Source organism: Camelus dromedarius, chromosome 23 (genome assembly GCF_036321535.1).
Source record: "Camelus dromedarius isolate mCamDro1 chromosome 23, mCamDro1.pat, whole genome shotgun sequence".
Lineage (NCBI taxonomy): Eukaryota > Metazoa > Chordata > Mammalia > Artiodactyla > Camelidae > Camelus > Camelus dromedarius.
Genome location: NC_087458.1, coordinates 29,322,405 through 29,344,066, shown reverse-complemented (window position 1 = coordinate 29,344,066; position 21,662 = coordinate 29,322,405). Strand labels below are relative to the sequence as shown.

The 21,662-nt window shown below is 44.7% G+C and overlaps 1 protein-coding gene across 1 annotated transcript in view; it reads right to left on the bottom strand.

Annotated features, from left to right (window-relative positions):
* Nucleotides 1–12,400, bottom strand: part of LOC135319016 (putative serine protease 47) — a 46,671-nt gene extending 34,271 nt beyond the window's left edge. Inside the window, exons 1-2 of the mRNA XM_064478090.1 lie at nt 12,308–12,400; nt 7,737–7,869 (exon numbers count right to left, since the gene is read on the bottom strand). The gene's annotated coding sequence lies outside the window, so the exon portion shown is untranslated. The remainder of the gene's footprint in view (nt 1–7,736; nt 7,870–12,307) is intronic.
* Nucleotides 12,401–21,662: the final 9,262 nt, after the last annotated feature.

Sequence of the window (21,662 nt, the reverse complement as noted above, 5' to 3'; positions counted from 1 at the left end):
GGCTTTGGGCTTTAATTTAGGCTAGATGTGTCCTTCTATCCTTTCCCAGCATATCTTTAGTCCTGTGGGTAAGTTCCTTCTCTTGGGTGAACTACATTTTCAGAGGCCTCAATGCTCCTTAATGGGCTTGTAGGACCAGACATTTCATAAGAGGGCACCAAGCCCATGAGGGAAGGAGAATCGTTCCTACTGCTGGATTGATGGTCGAAATTTATAGTCTGCTTTACAGGTCACAGATCCATCATCTCATACACACACTATCCTCTCTCCCAGAGTTTGATTATCCTCCAGGGCATTTTGCTCAGAGCTTCAGTCTTCCGAAGTGCACCTGTCACATCAGGCCTTGGTCTATCAGCTTCAAACCAAAATACTGTGAGGTCTATCTCGCATTTCCTTTTTCTTCTTACTGTGTAATCACTATAAATAAACTTTCATGTGGAAAAGAAAATAATTGATGGTATAGTTTTCATTGCTAAGAAAGGAAAAAAAAATCTTCAAACAACACATTGGACATGCTTGTAGATGAATACCATACAAGCCAGAGACCAAAAGCTACTTAAAGAAAATTTCTTTCAGCACAGCTTTACATTGGAAAGAGTGAGCAATGCAAAAATGCATTTGCTTTGCTGTGCTCAAACTTTGAAGATTTATTGTTATATAAATGAACTAGAAGTTCTTGAACATGTGAGATCTCATGAAAACGCATTAATGAACATACATGCAATATTTTTAAAGTGAGAGTCACATTATACACTTCCAAGTTGCTCTAGGTCAACTTTTCCACTGAACCAGCAACTGGATCTTGAAAATTTGTTGAAAAGACTAGTAGAGGAATAAAGCTAATTCTGTACCCTAAAGAGAAAAAACAAAGGTGCTCTTCTACTAGGAACGTTCTGAGGGACCGATAAGCACATAGCCTGTTTTATCATGTTGATATTTTTAGTGATCGACAGATCAGTCATCGTCAAGGAATCTACAAAGGTTTTTCTGCTAATTAGTGAAACTGACTACCTTTCCCTAAGCACATTCTAGAGTTTTTCTCTTAGGATTCAACTAATCAGTAACAGTGCTTTGACTGTCACCCTGTCCTCAGAGTTCTCAGGAACAACATCCCTCATGTCCTTGTAAAGAGAAGACTACAGAATGCGGTTGGGGGAAACAGTCTCTTTAGAAAAATGGTTCTAAACTTCAGTCCTGTGCTTAAAGAGGGGACACTAAGACAGATTACAAATCCATGTTCTTCAAGTTTGACTAGCAGAGGATAAGGTCAATTTAAATTTCCCCTTGGTGGGAAATTCACATTTAGGGAAAGCACATATACTAAAACTGGAAAGATACATTAGCATGGCCCCTGAGCAAGACACACATATTCATGAAGTGATCCAACATCAGACCTAAATCATAAAAACTAGAAGAAAACTTAAGCATTAACAACTTGACTTCAGTCCTGATGATTATATTTAAGGTTTGACACTGCAAGCAAAGGCAACAAAAGCCAAAATAAACAGCTGGGGTTACATCAAACTAAAAAGCTTCTGTACAGCAAAGGAGACCATCAACAAGATAAAAGCAACCTACTGAATGGGAGAAACTATTGGCAAATCCTACTTCTAACAAGGAGTTACTATTCAAAATACATAGAGAACTCATGCAACTTCACAGGGAAAACAAACAATCTGATTTACAAATTGACGGAAAATCTGAATACCCATTTTTCCAAAGGAGACATGCAGACAGATAACAGGGACAAGAAAAGGGACAAAACATCACTATCATCAGAGAAATGCAAATCAGAACCACAACGAGAGATCACCTGGCACATGTCAGGACAGCTGTGAGCAAAAAGACAAGAAATAATAAGACTTGGCAAGGGTGTGGAGAAAAGGGAACCCTGGTGCACTATTGATAGGAATGTAAATTCGTGTAGCCACGATGGAAATATGGAGAGTTCTTAAAAAATTAAAATAGATTCATGTGATCCAGCAATTCCACTTCTGAGTATTTGTCCAAAGGACATAAAAACGCTATGAAGAGATAACTGCACCCCATGTTCATTGCAGCATTACTGACAATAGCCAAGATACAAAAACAACCTGAGTGTCCATCAGTGGATGAATGGAGAACAAATGTGATACACACAGAGAGAGAGAGGAATATTATTCAGCTATAATAATTCAGCCACTTTCCCAAACCCGCACATGAGCTGCAGCAGAGAAAGACGCAGGATTCAGTGATTACCAATCTGGGGGAAGGTGGCACCCCAACCAGGGCAGCGGCCCGGGACCCGCCTCAGGGTCTGAACGGGACGTGTGGCCCGGACCTCACCCACACACCCCTCCCTGTGCGCCTCCCCAACGGCACAGCCCAGGCCTCACCCGCCGGCTCCCCGACCCGCGCGCCCCCACCAGCGCCCCTTATCTGCTCGGCGGCGGCAGCGGAGGCGACGGCACGCAGCGGCCCAGACCCCAGGCCGCGTTCCTCCTCCGGGAGCTGGTCCAAGGGCACCAGGCTCCCACCCAGCTTCCCCGCGCTCTGTGCCTCTGTGCGCGCTCCCGCGTCCGTGCGCGTGCGAGCCCCTCCCCTCCCGCCCGCAGCCCGGACGCCTGACTGGGACTCTTGCATTAGGGATGCTGCGAGCGGGGCCGGGTGCTGGGGCGGTGGAGCGGTGGGGCGGCGGGGCTGGCCAACCTCGTGGACGGGCCAGCCGGGTCCCCAGCCCCAACGCCCCCACCCTGCCACCCACAGGGTTCGGGCACCCAACTAGAACCACCACAGGCCCCGGGGCCAGGCCACACCCCCAGCCCCATTACCCCTGCTCGCCTCCTCCCACCCAGTCACTGCCTCTCCACCCCAGACCAGGCCTGGCCCCTGATTGATAGCACCCCCAAGACATGGCTCTTTCTCCTCACACAGAATTCCCCGCCCCAACACTGCGCCCCACTAGGTCCTAAGCTATAGCCCCCACAAACCAAGCTGACCCCTCATGCCTCACCCCAGGTCCCCCCACCATTCAGAGATAGTCCCCTCACCCTTCACCCCGGAATTGCACCCCCATTCCTCAGCTGGGTCTCCTCACTCCAAGTGGCCCTCACCCCGGGCCGGCCCCCCTCACCCCACAGCTGGGTCACTTCCACTCCCAGTGACCCCCTCACCCCTCAGTCTGTCCTCCCATCACTGCGGGATCCCCCCACACCCAGATTGCAACCCTAACCCAGCTGACCTCCTCACCCCTCACTTCGCAGGGGCAGGGCCATCCTGGCTCCGATCACCATGGCAAAAGCAGTGTGCAGGTGCAAAGCCCTGTGTCCCAGGCTCCCGCCCGGGCCAGGGTGGGCAGGGCTGGAGGCCATTCCAATTCCCGCCTGGGTGCCCTGCCCCACACCCCCCAACACTTCCACCCTGCACCACCACCACTCCCTCCCCACCCCAGCCCAGTGCCCAGTGCCTCATCTGAGCCTATGGAGCAGGGTGGTCCTTGGTTGCACAGTGCTTACCAGTGGGCTCTGGGTGGTTGATGGCGCTGCTGGGATGGACAGCAGGCAGCAGCACCCGTGGCATCGGCAGAGGAGGGGGGCTGCCCTGGCAGAGCCAGTGGACTTGCTCTAATCTCCACTGCTGCCTGGCCTGGGGGAAGCCTCTGCTGCGCAGGCTTCTTGCAAAGAATTTCTCCTTGTCAGCCTGCTCCTGGGAGGCAGGCAGAGTGTGGACAGGGGAGGATGATGGCAGCAGCAGCAACTGTAGGACTGGGGCTGCCCCATGCTAGAGCTGGAATTTGCTCCCATTTCCCACTTTCACTGTCGCTGTCACTGTCGCTGTCCCTGCCCCAGCACACTGACGGCACCAAGCTCGCCTCTCAGGAGCAGGCTGACCTGAAGACATGCCTCCAGTGAACCTGGGGCAGCAGAGGATGTCCCCAGGCCAGGCGGCCAGGAAGATGGGAGTAAATGCAAGGGTTTGCATGCGGCAGCCTCACCTCCACCGTCACCACCGCCCTCGCCCCTGACTGCACCATATCAGCCTCCTGGTAGCAGACTGACCTAAGGACCTGGGTCCAGTCAACCTGGAGCAACAGAGACTACTCCCAGGGCCAGGCTGCAGGGGAGATGGGAGCAAATGATTGGCTCCCAAGGGGCAGCCCCCCTCCTCCCACCGCTGCTACTGCCGCTGCCACCCTCCTAGCCCCCTGACCGCACTGAGCCTGTGGCCTTACCAACGTGCGCATAGAGGGAACACACCCCAATGTAATCAAAGCTATTTATGATAAACCTACAACCAGCATCATACTCTACAAGAAAAGCTGAAAGCCTGTCTGCTAAAATCTGGAACAAGACAACGATGCCCACTCTCAACACTTCTATTCAATATAGTATTGGCAGTCCTAGTACAGCAACTGGACAAGAAAAAGAAAGAAAAATGATCCAAATTGGGAAAGAAGAGGTAAAACTGTCATTATGTCTGGAGGACATGATACTACATACAGAAAACCCTAAAGGCACCACATAAAAAACACCTAGAGCTGACGAAAGATTCGGCAACGTAGCAGGATACAACAGCAACATACAGAAATCAGTGGCATTTCTTTACATGAAAGTACTAATCGCTTTTAAATCCGCATCCCCCAAAATAAAATACTCAGGAGTAAATCTGACCCAGGAAGTGAAAGACTTCTATGCGGAGACCTACAAAACCCTGACTAAGGAAATTAAGGAGGACTTAGAGAAATGGAAGGACATCCCATGTTCTTGCATTGGAAGAATTAAGCATGTTCAAACGGCCATGCTGCCCAAGGCAGCCTAAAGATTTAATGCAACCCCTATCTAATTACCCAGGATATTTTTCACAAAAATACATCAAATCATCCTAAAACTCATATGGAATCACCAAAGACCCAGAATTACCACAGCATTCCTGAAGACAAAGAACAATGCTGGAGGAATAACCCTCCGAGACTTCAAACAATACTACAGAGCTACAATTAAAACAGCACGGTGTTGGTACAAAAACAGACCTACAGGATCAATGGAACAGGATAGAAAGTCCAGGAATAAACCGACACACATATGGTCAATTGATCAATGACAAAGGAGGCAAGAGTATACAATGGAGAAAAGACAGTCTCTTCAATAAATGCTGCTGGGAAAGCTGGACAGCTACCTGTAAAAGACTGAAATGAGAACATTCTCCAACATCATGTACAAAAATAAACTCAAAATGGATTAAAGACCTCAATGTGAGACCAGATACTATACAACTCCTAGTGGAAAACACAGGCCCAACACTCACGGACATCCATTACAGCAATGCATTTTTTGAACCTGGAATATTGGAGATAAAAGCAAAAATAAACAGATGGGATCTAACTAAACTTCAAAGCTTTTGCAAAACTAAGGATGCCATCGACAAAACAAAAAAACAACCTACAGAATGGGAGAAAAATCTTTGCAAATGATGTGACTGACAGGAGACGAATTTCCAAAATATACAAACAGCTCATATACCTTCATAGCAAAAAAAAAAAAACAAGCAACCCAATCCAAAAATAGGCAGAAGACCTAAACAAGCAATTCTCCAATAAAGACATACAAATGGCCAACAGACACGTGAAAAAATGCTTAGCATCACTAATCATCAGAGAAATGCAGATCAAAACTGCAATGCGTTATCACCTTACACCAGCCAGAATGGCCATCATTGAAAAGTGTACAGATGACAGATGCTGGAGGGGGTATGGAGAAAAGGGAACCCTCCCACACTGTTGGTGGGAGTGCAGACTGGTGCAGCCACTATGGAGGACAGTATGGAGGTTCCTTGAAAAACTGAAAATAGACCTACCATGTGATCCAACAATCCCACTCCTGGGTATATATCCAGAGAAAAATAAATTTCAAAAAGACACATGCACCCCAATGCTCACAGCAGCACTCTTTACGACAGCCAAGACATGGAAACACCCCAAACGTCCATTGACAGATGACTGGAGAAAGAAGATGTGGTACATACATACATACATGTGGAACACTACTCAGCCACACAAAAACAAGAAAATAATGCCATTTGCAGCCATATGGATGGACCTGAAGATTGTCGTTCCAAGTGAAGTGGGCCAGAAAGAGAAAGAAAAATGCCATATGACATCATTTATATGAGGAATCTAAAAAGTAATAATAATAAGGCTGCAAATGGGCTAGTAATCATTTTGATTTCTTGAGTATGTGTAAGCACATCTGACTGTCCTTTAGGATCGGATTCTTATTTCGTAGTTGGCTTTATTCCTTTGGTAACTATGTAAGTTTCAAAATGTAGTCTCTTCTTAGAATCGGTAAGTGGTACACATACGTAAACTAAAAGACAAAAAACGTGCAGTATACTGTGTATATGTCTCTACATGCAATAGAATGCGTATGTGCAGTCAGACTGTAGTAATTCGACCTAATAAAACTGGAAAAGGAGGGGAAAAAAGACAGACATATGGGTCAATGGAACAGAATACAGAGCCCAGAAAAAACCCCAAAACTTTTGGTCAATTAAGCTTTGAAAAAGGAGGCAAGAACATACAGTGGAGTAAAGACAGTCTCTTCAGCAAATGATGTAGGGAAAACTGGACAGCTGCAGGTAAATCAAGGAAGTTAGAATAGTCCCTCACACCCTACACAGAAATAAATGCAAAATGGCTTCAAGACTTAAACATAAGACAAGACACTGTATACCTCTTAGAAGAACACATAGGCAAAATATTATCTGACACACACATCAGCCAAGTTCTCCTAGGGCAGTCCACACAAGCAATAGAAACAAAAGCACAAAGAAACAAACAAATGGGACCAAACTGAATTTATCAGCTTTTGCACAGCAAAGGAAACCATAAGCAACACAAAACGACAACCTACCAGATGGGAGAAAATATTTGCAAAAGGTGAGACTGACAAGAGGTTAATTTCCAGAATACAGAAGCAGTTCACACAACTGAATAACCAAAAATCAACCCAATCCAAAAATGGGCAGAGGAGGAGCTAAAGAAGCAATTCTCCTATGAACACATACAAGTGGCCAGTAATAGGCACATGAAAAGAGGCTCAATGCTGCTGTTCTTTTATCAAAGGAAACTAGTCAAAACTACAATGAGGTGTCACCTCACACCAGTCAGAATGGCCATTATGCAAAAGTCCACAAAGGAGAAATGCTGGGTAGGCAGTGGAGAAAAGGGAAGCCTCCTGCACTGTTAGTGGGAATGTAGTTTCGTGCAGCCACTGTGGAAAACAGGACAGGAGGGAGATTCCCCAAAAGATGAAAAACACACTTGTCAAAAGCTTTTGATCTCAGGGGCAGGCCAACAAACTCCCAAAGGCCCAGGCCTCGCCCATTATTCCGCCCCAGGACGCCTGTGCCCAGGACGGTCCGGGGCGGCCTCCGCTCCCAGGGCAGGTCCACCTGCGAGGGAAGGCCACGACCTGAGGGCCAGCCCTGGGCCCTCCCATCTCCCGGAGCTGCTCCGACTTTCCCAAACCCGCATATGAGCTGCAGCACAGAAAGACGCAGCATTCAGTGATTACTAAAGTGGCGGGGAGGGGGCGCCGCAACCGGGGCAGCGGGCCTGGACCCGCCTCAGGATCCTGACGGGCCACGCGGCCTGGGCCTCACCTCCGCACCCCTCCCTCCCTGTGCGCCTCCCCAGCTGCACAGCCCTGGCCTCACCCGCCGGCTCCTCGACCCGCGCGCGCCCACCAGCGCCCCCTTACCTGCTCGGCGTTGGCAGCAGAAGCGACAGCAAGCGGTCGCCGAGGCCCCAGGCCGCGTTGCTCCTCCGGGAGCCGGTCCAGGAGCACCCGGCTCCCGCCCAGCGTCCGCGGGCTCCGGGCGCGCTCCCGCGTCCTACGATGAAGGAGGCAAGAATATACAATGGAGAAGAGACAGTCTCTTCAGCAAATGGTGCTGGGAAAACTGGACAGCTGCCTGTAAATCAATGAAGTTAGAATACTCCCTCACACCCTACACAGAAATAAACTGAAAATGACTTAAAGACAAACATGCAGACAAGACACTATACACCGCTTAGAAGAAAACAGGCAAAACATTACCCAACATACATCTCAGCAATGTTCTCCTAGGGCAGTCTACCCCAGCAATAGAAATAAAAGCACAAATAAACAAATGGGACTTAACTGAACTTACAAGCTTTTGCACAGTAAAGGAAACCATAAGCAAAACAAAACGCAACCTGCGGAACGGGAAAAAATATCTGTAAATGTTTGACTGACAAAGGCTTAATTTCCCAAATATATAAACAGCTCTTAAAATTTAATAACAAAAAACAAACAACCCAATCCAAAAATGTCAGAAGACCTAAACAAGAATTTCTCCAATGAAGACTACAAATGGCCAATAGGCACTTGAAAAAAATGCTCAGTATCACTAATTATCAAAAGAAATGGAAATCAAAACTATAAAACACCAGTCAGAATGGCCATCACTCAAAAGTTCATGAATGATAAAACCTGGAGAGGATGTGGAGAAAAGGGAACCCTCTTACCCCGCTGGTGGGAATGTAGTTTGGTGTAGCCATTATGGAAAACAGTATGGAAATTCCTGAAAAAACTGAAAATAGACTTACCCTATGATCCAGCAATCCCACTTTTGGACATATATCCAGAAGAAACTCTAATTCAAAGAGATACATGCACCCCAATGTTCATAGCAGCACTATTTACAATAGCCAGGACATGGAAGCAACCAGCCATTGACATATCAATGGGTAAAGAAAATGTGGTATATATACACAATGGAATATCACTCAGGCATGAAAAGGAATGAAATAATGCCATTTATAGCAACATAGATGGACCTAGAGATTATCATACTAAGTGAATTAAATCAAAGAAAAATATCATATGACATCACTTATATGTGGAATCTAAAAGAATAACACAAATGAACTCATTTACAATACAGAAAGAGACTCACAGATGTAGAAAACAAACACGATTATCAGGGGAAAGGTGGAGGGAGGGATAAACTGGCAGTTACACATAGGTGGTGTTACTAGACACAAGACAGTAATCTTAGGCACAGTGTTCTATCAGACAAATATTCTTATACTCAGAGGGTCGTGGATGTGGTAAATATTGAATAGACTTGTAAAACGCTGTTTTCTTAGGCTTCTTTAAGCTTGTCTATAACCACTGTTCTAAGACAAAATAGAGAATCCCTTTCACTATGCATGTAAAGTCTTGCTTCCATGTCAGAGATACATAAATACACATGGCTGTTGCTACCTGTTATGTGAAAGAAACTTTAAACTTTAGTCAGAGTGTTCTTGCACTCTGGAAAGGAAGCTATACTCAGTAAGTGAGGCATACAGTCAACTGATGAAAAGACCTGTAGAAGTAGTGTTTGCTGTGGAACTTAGACATTTGGCTGCACCTTGTATTCTAACAGTCCGTAGATGAGAAAGCCTGCCCAGATGCATGTAAACCCTTGTTCCCATGTAGATAGATAGATAGATAGATAGATAGATAGATAGATAGATAGATAGATAGATAGATAGATAGACAGACAGACAGACAGACAGACAGACAGACAGACAGATAGACAGACAGACAGACAGACAGACAGACAGACAGACAGACAGACAGACAGACAGACAGACAGATAGATAATCACACTTCTTAAAAGAACTATAAAAGTAATTTTAGGCACAGTGTTTTTTTTTCAGTGACAGAAAGTTACACACAGTAAGTGAGGCTAGGATTAAGTAGTGTAACAGACCTGTAGAGGTAGGTTTTCTCAGCCTACTTGGAAGCTGAGTCATATCAAAACTTTTTAACAGTGAATGGATGTAAAGGTCTTTCATAGTATATATAAAAATTCCTGTTGAAATGTTGATTATATATAGATGTTGTCTTGAGCCCCATGATAGAAATGTCAGACAGTGTTTTTTCACAGCTATATTGTACAGAAAGAGTCATGCACCTGTGAATTAAGAAATCTCTGGACACTCCTTTCCAAGGCTTCTGTAAGCTTTGCTATACATAGTGTTCTAAGAAGCAGAGAATGAGAGCATCCTTCTCTCTGCATGAAAAGTCTGGTTTCCACATTAGGTATTATTAAGAGAGATACAGACATATAGCTTTTGTAACTAAACATATGAAAGAACATTTAGGCACAAGGTTCTTTCAGGGAGAAACTGTACCCAGTAAGTGATGCATGTAGTTTTAACAGTGACTGGAGAGGAAAGTCTTCCTGTGTGAACGTAAAACAAGATAGACAGAAAACTTAGACACAACGTTCTTTTGGAGAAACACTGTTACACACAGTGAGTCATCCCCATGGTGAATCATTTAACATATTTATAGAATCTGATTTTACAGACGTCTCCAAGCTTTGCTATATACAGTGTTCTTACAGACAATAGATGTGAGCCCCATCACTCTGCATGTGAAGTCTGTCTTTCATGCTACATATACATGCATACCTGCTGTAACTAACTATATGAAAGAAATTTTAGGCGCAGTGTTCTTTTAGTGAATGAATCAAATAACCAGCGAGTGATACACACAGTCAAGTGAGTGAAGGACCGGTGGCCGTAGGTCTTCTCTTGCTACAAGAGGCTTTGCTACACCCAGGTTGTTAAGCAGCCTTGGATGACAAAGCCCCTCATCTGCATGTAAAAAATTGTACCTGGATTAGATACATAGCCTTAGTGGGACTTTATGAAAGAAGTTTAGACACAGTGTACTTTCAGCAGAACAAGTTGCAGTGAGTGATGCTGGTAGTGACGTGTTTAACAGACTTGTCAAACTACTGCTTCCTGGGTTTCTTGGAAGCTGAGTCAGAGCCAGGTTTTAACCATGAAGATATGTAAGAGCCTCTCAGGAAAGTCTTGCTTGAATGTACCTTATACACACATGCTGTCACTAGCTACGCAGTAAAAATACAGGCACAGTGTCCTTTCAGAGAGATGCTGTTGTATCCAGAGCGTCTCGCATGCAGTGAGTATTTAAACAGATTTATAGAAGCTGTTTTCCTGGGTTTCTTCACACTGCTATTCTGTGTTCTAACAAAAAATAGGTGAGAGCACCTTTCAACCTGCATCTAAAATCTTACTCCCGTATTAGATATAAATAGCTGTCTTTAATGTCTACATGAAACAGATCTTAGGCAGAGTTTTCTTTCAGTGGAAGGAAGTCTGCCCAGTGAGTGAGGCACGTAGTCAGGTGAATAAAGGGCCTGTAGCAGTATTTCTTTCCTTGCTACAAATGAGCTTCCCTCTGCCCAGGGCTCTAACAACCCTGACATGAGAAAGCCTTTCCATCTGCATGTAAAGCCTTGCTATCATATTCAGTATAAGTATAGAGTTGCTAATAGTCCAGGAAAGTAGGTTTAGACAGTCTTCTTTCGGTGAAAAAAAGGACAAAAATGCGCAGGCTGACAGCGAGTGGTTTAACAGGCCTGTGGGATCACTGATGCCCACACTAACTGGGTGCTGGCTCGTGCCTAGAACTCAGCCACTGGGTGGACGGCAGAGACGTTCTGAGTCCGTGTAAACTCCCGTTCCCATGTTCCTTATCCTTAGAGGTCCTTACCTGCTGGCTTGCAGAAGTCCTAGGCACAGTGTCCTTCCAGAGAACTACTGTTAAATCCAGAGTCATGAGGTAGCGAATCTTTTAACAGATTTAAATGCTGTTTTCTCAGGTTTCTTTAAGCGTCCCCATAGCCAGTGTCCTAAAAGGAAGTAGAGGAGGGAACCTTTCAGCCTGTATGCTGATGCGTGTAGTTTTTCATGTTTATACACTGATGTGTGCAAACTAACAAGCTTGTGTATATCTAATATGGGAACGAGCTTTTACACATACATGAGGAAGTTTTTCACTTGGGGGCTGGCTGAGCACAGTGAAGACATTTCTCTGTAGCAGGAAGAGCTCTGCTGCTCGAGGTCCGCTGTTCAGTTGAGCGTGCACATCACTCACTGGGTATAAGCTCCATTCACTGGAAGAGCACGGAGCCTACCATTTCCTCCATAGCGCTGCTAACAGCCGTCTGTCTCTAACACGGAATCAGGACCTTACGTGCAGAGCAAAAGCATTCATCTCTTGCCTGTAAGAAAATGGTTTATACCACAGTGGAAGAAGTATCAGCAATAAGCTTCTATGAATCTGTTAAATGATTTACTACATGAATGACTCTCCGTGTATAAAAATGTTTCTCAGAAAGAAAAGTGGGCCAATGATTTCTATTCTGTGCCTAGTAACAGCATCTCTCTATATGTAATACAATGATAAAACATTTACGCACTTGGAAAGCTTTCACATACCTTCTCTCTTAAAACCAAGATGTGAGTCATCTTTCAGGTAGCCCGGGAAACACTCGTTCTGTGGGTCTGATGCAGCGTTCACTGCCAGCTTCACTCACTTTGGGTACTTCCTGCCCCTGAAAACTCACAAAGTCAACACCCTCTTGCAAAGAGCAGTAACAAGAGCTGTACATAACTAATAATGCAACAAGCTGTTACATGCCGGTGAAAGGGATTTCTTGTCCATGAGCTGTTAGAACACTGGGTGCAGGGAAGCGTCTAAGTAGCAAGAAAAGCGCTACTTGGAGGTTCTTTATTCAACTGACTATGTGCATCACCCTCTGGGAATAACTTGTGCTCACTGGAAGAAATCTCTCCTAAAATGTCTTTCACACAGCTAGTAAAAACAACTATATACATGTACTATGGAAGCAAGATTCCCATACAGGCTGAAAGGTTGCCTCCTCTACTTCCTCTTAGGACACTGGCTATAGGGAAGTAAAGAAACCTGAGAAAACAGAATTTAAATCTGTTAAAAGATTTGCTACCTCATGACTCTGGATTTAACAGCAGTTCTCTGGAAGGACACTGTGCCTAAGATTTCTGCAAGCCAGCAGGTAAGAGCCTCCATTTAGACACTGAGTCATACTGAGAGTCCTAATGGTGCATGGATGCTGAAGCCTTTCTGACTGCATGTCATACGGTTTCCACATTCTTTATGTATGCAAGTTCTTACTAGCTACGTGGAGGGCATCTTAAACTCAGGGTTCTTTCACAGAAATGTTGTTATGCCCAGAGAGTCGTACATAATAGTGAATCTTTTAACAGGTTTCTAGAAACTGTTTTCTCAAGTTTCTTCAAGCTTCACTATACCCAGGAAACATGTGAGACCCTTTCACTCTGTGTAAATTTTGCTTCCACATTAGAGTTTCTGAGCTCTTGCTCCTAGCTATATGAAAGGAATTTCAGACGCGCGTTCTTTCAGTGAACTGACATTATGCCCGAGGAGAGGAGCATGATGCCAACTGCATAAGGACCTGGATCAGCATTGCCTCTCCTGCTCCTCAAAAGCTTCCCTGTACCCCATGTCTGAGAGCCCACAGGTGAGAAAGTCTTCCCCTAGTGGAAATTCTTGCTCCCATATTAGGTACATACGGACTTGGTTAAAACTAAACTAAAGACATTTTAGACATGGTGCTCCTTCAGGAGAAAAAAGTCACGTACGGTGTGAGGCTCGTGGTGAACTGTTGAACAGACCTGCCAAAGTGCTGTTCCTCAGGCCACTTGGATGCTGAGTCACGCCGAGACGTTTAACACTGAATGGATGAGAAAGACTTTCCAAGTCCTCTCCCCATGTCCCCAACATACAGATGTTCTTACTGACTACGCGGTAGGAATCTGAAGCTCAGAGGTCTTTCACAGAAAAGTTGATAGATTCAGAGTCATGCATGTAGTAAAAACTTTAACTATTTTCTTAGGTTTCTTCAAGCTTTGTTATACCCAGTGTTCTGACAGGAAATACATAGACATTTTTTCACTTTGCATGCAAAGTCCTCCGTGTTAGAAGCTGTTGTCACTACCTATAGGAGAGAAATTGTAGACATAATGTTCTTACAATGAAAAAAGTCATGCTCAGTGAGGGATGTATGTAGTCCAATGAATACGGGACCTGTAATCTTTCTCTAATCAGAAGCCTAGTTACAGCCTGTGTTCTAAAGGCCATGGGTGAGAAAGCCTTTTTTCTGCATGTAAAAATTTGTTCCTATATCACACACATATAGACTTATTAGTACACTATGGAAGAAAGTTTAGACAATTCTGTCAGTCACAAAAAGTTAGACTGTGAATGAAGCTAGCAGTGCGTAGATTAACAGCCCTGGACGGTTCATTTTCTCTGGCTGCTTGGGTGCTTAGCCATACCTGATGTTTTTTCAGTGAATGGATGGGAAAGCCTTTTCCAGGGCATGTAAAATCCTGTTCTAGATTTTCAATATTTCGATGTTCTTGCTGGCTACATAATAGAAATCTTAAGCTCAGTTTTTTTCACAGAAATATTGTTATTTCCAGAGTTTAAAGCATGTAGTAAATAATTTAACAGGTGGAAAGAAGCTGTTTTCTCAGAATTCTGAAAGGCTCACCATGCCCAGTGCCCTTACGGGGAACAGATGAGACCAACTTCCGCACTGCATCGAAGCCTTGCTTTCATGGTGGGCAGAGCGCTGTTGTCACTAGCTGAGATGCAGGACATCTTAGACACAGTGTCTTTCAGGGGAAGAGCTGTACCCAGTGAGTGATGCACACGGCTAACTGAACGGAAGACCTGGGGCAGCAGGGCTCTTGCTCATGAGGAGTTTTGTTATAACGAGTGATTTCACACCCAATAAATGACAAAGCCAATCCGTCCTCATTTAAAAGAATGTCCCCACATTAGATATATGGAGACTTTTGAATAGCACTAGGAAAGAATGTTTAGACACTGTTCTTTCCTTGAAAAAAGTTACATGCAGTGAGTGAAGCTAGTGGTGACTAGTGCAAGAGACATCTAGAACTGCTGATTCCCAGGCTACTTGGATGCTGGGTCACAGCCAGTGTTTTAAGAGTGAATGTTTAGCAAAGGCTTTCCTAGTGCTGTAATAGAGAACAAATCTGACTCTATATTGGATCTGTTCCTTTAATTTTAACCACTGTGCCCGCCCTGCTTTCCAGGCTTAGTCTTGCCAGCTCTGCACCTTATGTGAAACAATGTTGCCTTTAGCCTGACATCTACAGGAGAGCCTATTCTAGGGGCTCTGACCTTTAAGGATGGTAGCTCTTCTGCATTTACATAGATAGCAAGTTGCAAACCAGAGAATAACCTTTGTTTTGTTGGAGGTTTACAAGGACAGCATGACCTGACCCACATGGATGGCTGAAAGAACAAAGAATGCCTGCAGCAAGAAGTTTGCAACAACCAACCACACCCCTTCCCCTGTTTTGTTCTGTTTTGTTTTTTGTATAAAATGAGCCTGCATTCTGACTGGAGCAGGATGGCTATCCAAGACAGTAGTCTGCCATCCTCTGGGTCTGCCGGTCTTTGCAAATAAAGTTGCTATTCCTTGCCCCAACACCTTGGCTGTCGTGTGGCAAGCAGAACAAGTTCCGATTGGGTAACGGTCCCCTGTTTGTTTGCAGCATCAACAAAGCTGATGACAGTGGAGTCCCTTCTACCCTGATAGGGGCAGCAGTTAATTCTGATGGGAATAGACACATTTTACAGATATAAGTTTGCCCACAGGACCTCAGCCAGCATCTCTAAACAATGTTGAAACCACCAATACAGGGTCACGCATGGTATCACCTCAGACCAAGGGACCCACTTTATGTCAAAAAGAGCAGGAGTGGGCAACATGGCCAGGGGACCCACCGGGTCTGATCACATGATCTGGCACCAAGCAGCTGTCAGGCCCACACCTCCATGAATGATCCAGTGTTGGCCCAGGACAAGCTGCCCTCCCCCAGGAAGCTGTGTGTATTCACGTCAGTCACATGTACGTAGCGCTCCATCACCGACAGAACTCAGGGCAGAGGAGCAGAAAGGTGAAAGGAGGCCCTACCCTGACCGAGCGACCCACGTGAGGCCCTGGTGCTTCCTGTCCCTGCAGCCTTGGCTTCCCATCCTGGTTCACAAAGGTGAGAACACTTTTACCAGGGCACATGGTGCTCCAGCTGCTGCCTGAGCCCTCTGGGAACTGCAGGTCAGCACCTGGACAGGGATGACTCACCACGAGGGCCGCGAGGAGGGAGACTCGGTGTCGACAGGGAGGGCAGGGAAGGGTGCGGTCTCGGGTTCTGCTTGGCCTTCTCTTGCTGCTCTCTGGCCCTGTGTTGGTTGCGTGGAAATGTACAGCAGGCAAGACCCAAGAAGGGGATGCTGACCTCTCTGGGATGAAGGTCAGGGTTATACATCCAGGCAAGACACTGAGACCAGCGGAGGTGCCAAATGAGGGTTAGGGGACCCTACAAAGGTCAGAACAGGAGGGGACGATGAGTCCATATATGGATAAGCCCTTCTAAGTTTATCCTAAGACATGAGGACCCCCCGGGGCGCTGGAGTTGTTGCTCCCAGTGCACACCTGGGAAGCAGATCTGAACGGTGCCTCCCAGACCACCCTCCAGGATCCCGGAGCACATCCCTCAGCTACAGGCAGCACAGGTACCAGGCAGCAGCTCTCAGAGGCCAGTCAGAAGGATCACCTCCTCTGAGGATGGCGGCTCCGCCCAGGGTCCTGCTCCCTTCTGGAGCAGCCCCACCCCCAGTGACGGATGGATGTAGGGGGTTGAGGCTCGGCCTTCCTGCCCCAACTTAGGACAATTCCAGAGGGCCCTTCCAGCCTGAGAGCTTCATCCCTTCCCACACTGCTGCAGATCAGATGTTGATCCTGGGACCCACTGCAATACACGGGAGGCAAGATGATCCGAGGTTCCCAATAGCCGCTCCCAGCTCAGTTCCACCAGAGATGACTAGTTTCTACAGCCCTGTCACCTAATTACATTCAGAAAAGGAGAGGGGGGATCTAAACTTGACATAGCTTGGCTTTTTCACTCATTTCATGGCAGGAGGTTATAGAGCCAAAGGTTTGTAAGAACCATCCTCCCAGTGTCCCAGCTCCTTCCAGAGTGTATTAGAGACCAGAGCCTGAGGTCAGATGAACGTGACAACATTGATGGGGAACACACAGCTGCTTCCTTGAAGCCCCTTTTGTGAGAGAAGAAACGACAGTGTGAATTCGCTCTAGCTCTGAGAATGAGATGTCAAAACTGGTCCTGCTGTGGAAAATTCATTCAGAAACTAGTCAGCTTTCTTGTTTCTGGGTTGGGGGGAGGTAATTAGGTTTGTTCACTTATTTTTAATGGTGGGACTGGGGATTGAACCCAGCACACCATGCATGCTAAGCACATGCTCTGCCATTGAGCTATACCCGCCCCCCCTTGGAAACTAGTCAGAAATACAAAGGGCCAAGAAAAGCCAAGACAATGTTTGCAGAAGAAAAATAAGAAACAGAGCTTTTTCTACTAGATAGCAACATCTGTTTAAAGGTGCAGTAGTAATTAAGGCAGCGCGGTTCCGATGTAAGAAGAAAGAAACAGACCAACGAATGGAAGAACTGTAAAGTGGACTCATACATACGTGGAGACGATTTACAGCAGGGGTGGTGCTTCGGAGAAGTGGGGAAAGGATGATCCTGTGAATAAAGGATGCCAGAACCACTGAATACAGATCACTTAAAAAAGAAATGGAAACAAATGTGACGCTACCTCATACAAAAAATCAACTGCTGAGAGGGGGCCAAGGAAGCAGCTGTGTTTATGAAGAAGACAACATCGAGGATCTGACTGTGACGGTGGACACACAGACCTATGTAGGTGAGAAAATTGTGTAGACCCTAATTCACACACACACACACACACACACACACACACACACACACACACACACACACACACACACACACACACACACAATGAGTGCAAATGAAACTAGGGAAGAAAGCCCATAGCAATGTCCTGGTTGTGATGGTTTACTAGAGTTCCTCAAAATGTCACCGTTATGTGAAACTGGGAGAAGTGAACAAAGAATCCTAGATTTTTATTATTATATTTTTTATTTATTACTTTATTTGGGGGGAGGCAATTACATTTTTATTTATTGATTTTTAATGGTGGTACTGAGGATTGAACCCAGGACCTCGTGCTTGCTAGGCACACATTCTTCCACGGAGTTATCCCCTCCCCCTCTGGACTATTTCTTAAAACTGCATGGGAAGCTGCAATTAACTCAATAAAATCTTCTATTAAATTCCAGGTACAGGCAGACCTTGGAAATACTGCAAGTTCAGTTCCAGACCATGCAATAAAGCAAATATTGCAATAAAGCAAGTCACACAAAGTTTTGGCTTCCCAGTGCATGTAAAAGTGACCCCTATACTTCACTGTAGTCTATAGATGTGCAAGAGAGTTGTCTAAAAAAACAACATTCACACCTTAATTTAACAGTATTTTCTGGTGGAAGGAGGGTAGAGCTCAGTGGTAGAGCTCGTACTTAGCATGCACGGATCCTGGGTTCCATCCCATGTCCCTCCACAAATAAACAAACAAACAAACAAACCTAATTCCCACCCCCAAAAAACTGCCAAAATAAATAAATAAAAATATTTTCTTGCTAAAAAATGCTGACCATCACCTGACAAGGCAGGATTACCACAAACCTGTAATTTGTAAACTAACACAGTATCTTTGAAGTGCAATAAGGGAAAGCACAATAAAACACCGTATGCCTGTAAAGTATATATTAAATGCAAAGGGCAAAACTACATGCGTGTGCCCCAGGAGACTGTTATAGACTGAGCTGTATCCTTCCCCAAAGTTCCTTTGTAGAAGCCCCACCCCCAGTGGCGCTGTACCTGGAGAGGGGGCCAAATTAAGGTTAAGTGAAGTCCTCAGGGTGGAGCCCTAATCTGATAGGACTGGTGTCCTTCTAGGATGAAACACCAGAAACTCTCCCTCCCCAACCCCTCCACCCCTCCTCCTCAGCTCATTTAAGGCCATTTGGACCCAGGGAGAAGGCAGCCATCTGCAGACCAAGGACAGAGGTCACTCCAGAAACCACCCACAGTGGTATCCTGGAACTTGAACTTCTAATCTCCAGAATCCTGAGAAAATAAATGTGGTATTCTGTTATTGTATCCTGAGCTGACAAATACAGAAACCTACACAAGACTGTTCAGTGTCATATTCATTACACTAGCCTAAACCTGGAGAAAACCCAAAAGCCCATCAATATCAGGAAGGATAAATGATTTGTGATATAAATGTATATATACGAACATAAATACAGTGAAAGACTACACAACAAGGAACACAAGACTGTAAACCAACTATACTTCAATTAAAAATAAAAAATAAAGGAAAAACGCCTACACAACAAGGAGACGAATGAAACACAACTACAGGCAACAAAATGGATCAATCTCATAAACCATGCTGAATAAATAGTGCTGGACACAACATCATCCAATATGTATTTTTCTACTTTTTCAGAAATAAAGTAAAACTTACATATAACGTGCAGGAGCAAATGCTTAGATGATAAAACTACAAACAAAGACAAGGAAGTGATTACTATAAAAGATATTAGCATTTCTCTAACTGGTTTTAATGAAACTGTTACAATGTATTCGGTATTCACTACAATGATAAAGGGGCACATGGCATGGGACCCTGGACTCCAATCTCAGCTGCCTGTGTGACCGTGAGCAAGTTGCTTCGTTTTTCCATGTTTGAATTTCAAGGCCATAATCAGAGGATCTATTTCATGGGGCCGTTTTGAATATTGATAATATCACATATCTAAAGCTGAACAGGACCTGGTACTTAAGCTCTCAGATGATAGCAAATATTTTTTTAAATGTTCTAGCCACTTTTAGCATTTAAGAGAATCTATCAGATTTGTGATTTAGTTCAATTTTACAAGTTTAATTCAATATATACATTCATTTAAAAATTGGAGCAAATTACACTTGTAAAAGTGTTAAGCTTGGGATTATTAGGTATGAGAGTAGTATACAAGCATTTAATGTTTCTTCCTTAGAGAAATGTTGATTAATAGTCATAGATTAAGCAATCAGAGGTCAAGAAAAGTGTAAATAAGAGTATTCTTTGCAGTTTGGTACAGCCATTACGGAAAACAGTATGGCAATACCTAAAAAAGCTAAAAATATACTTACCATATGATAAAGCAATTCCACTCCTGGGCATTTTACCCAGAGGGAACCATAATTTGAAAAGACACATGAACCCCAATGTTCATAGTAGCACTATTTACAATAGCCAAATGTAAGCAATCTAAATGTCCATCAACAGATGACTGGATAAAGAAGTTGTGGTATATATATAATGGAATACTACTCAGCCATAAAAAATAAAATGCCATTTGCAGCAACATGGATGGACCTGGAGATCATCATTCTAAGTGAAGTCAGAAAGAGAAAGAAAAATGCCATATGATATCACATGTATTTAGTCTTAAAAAAAAAAAAAAAAGACAAATGAAGTTATTTACAAAACAGAAACAGACTCACAGACATGGAAAACAAGCTTATGGTTACTGAGGGGAAAGGGGGTAGGAAGGGATAAATTGGGAGTTTGAGATTTACAGATACTGCTACTATATATAAAGTACATAAGCAAAGGTCCTACTATATAGCACAGGGAACTATATTTAATGTCTTGTAGTAAACTATAATAAAAAGAGTATGAAAAAGAATATATGTTATGTATATGTATGACTGAAACATTATGCTGTACATCAGAAATTGACACATTGTAAACTGATTATACTTCAATTAAAAAAAAGAGAGAGTGAGTATTTTTTCTCTTCAGACAGAAGGAATCTCTCCAAAAGGCTCCCAGAGCCCCGCCCTGTGGGCCTCCTGTTACATATGTTCAACCTTCCAGAAGCTGGCCCCTCCTCCAGGGCCCTGGGTTTGCCTCCCTCTTGCTCTCACAGGGCTTGAGGGCCACTATCATCCCCATCTGCCTCTAGGTTGTGAGCCTCTCCCTCCCCCAGCATCACACCCAGACACCATCCCATCCTATTCTACAGGGGGAAATAAACTGGTCGTTGACTCAGTGCCCTCTCCATCACCAGCTATTTCTCTGTTCTCCACCTCTACAAAGATTACCCAGGTGTAACTATCCAGGAGCATCAACTTCACTTGCCAAACACAACCACTAGACATATTCCACACACGTTTCCATTTAAATTCTTCAGTTCCCTCCAAACTGGCTTTGAAGGGCTCACAGCTGCAGCTGAATTGTTCCTGAAAAGCTAGCAGAGAGCGGGGGTACACCAACCAAGGAATAGTTGTTTCCCTTCACCTGCCTGGACTGCTGGGCTGCACTCCCCAAAACAGGCATCTCCCTCCCTGATGCTCCCCCTTCTTCCTGGTGGGGACCCAGGCAGGAAAGGCCAGCTGGATTCCAGAGCCAGGGTACTGGGGACTCCTCAGATTCCATCACCCCCTCCCAACACTGTGAGGAGATGAAACCAGTTTTTGAAATTGTTTTTTTTTTTTTCTTTCTCCATCATAACCTGGAAAGAACACTGACCAAGATGAAACCAATGAGTTGTTCTCTCTCTTGCCTTGAGACCACTGGCATTCTCTATGGAGTGTGTGTCTCTCTAAGTAAGCTTGCTTTCACTTAAACAAAACAAAAAAGACAAAATCAATAAAGATCATTTACTATAAAACCACTGAAACTTTCCTTAAAAGCTCAAGCTTGCAATAAATTGAAGGTAACAGAATTAAGGATGGTGGTCCCCACACCCATCGTCATC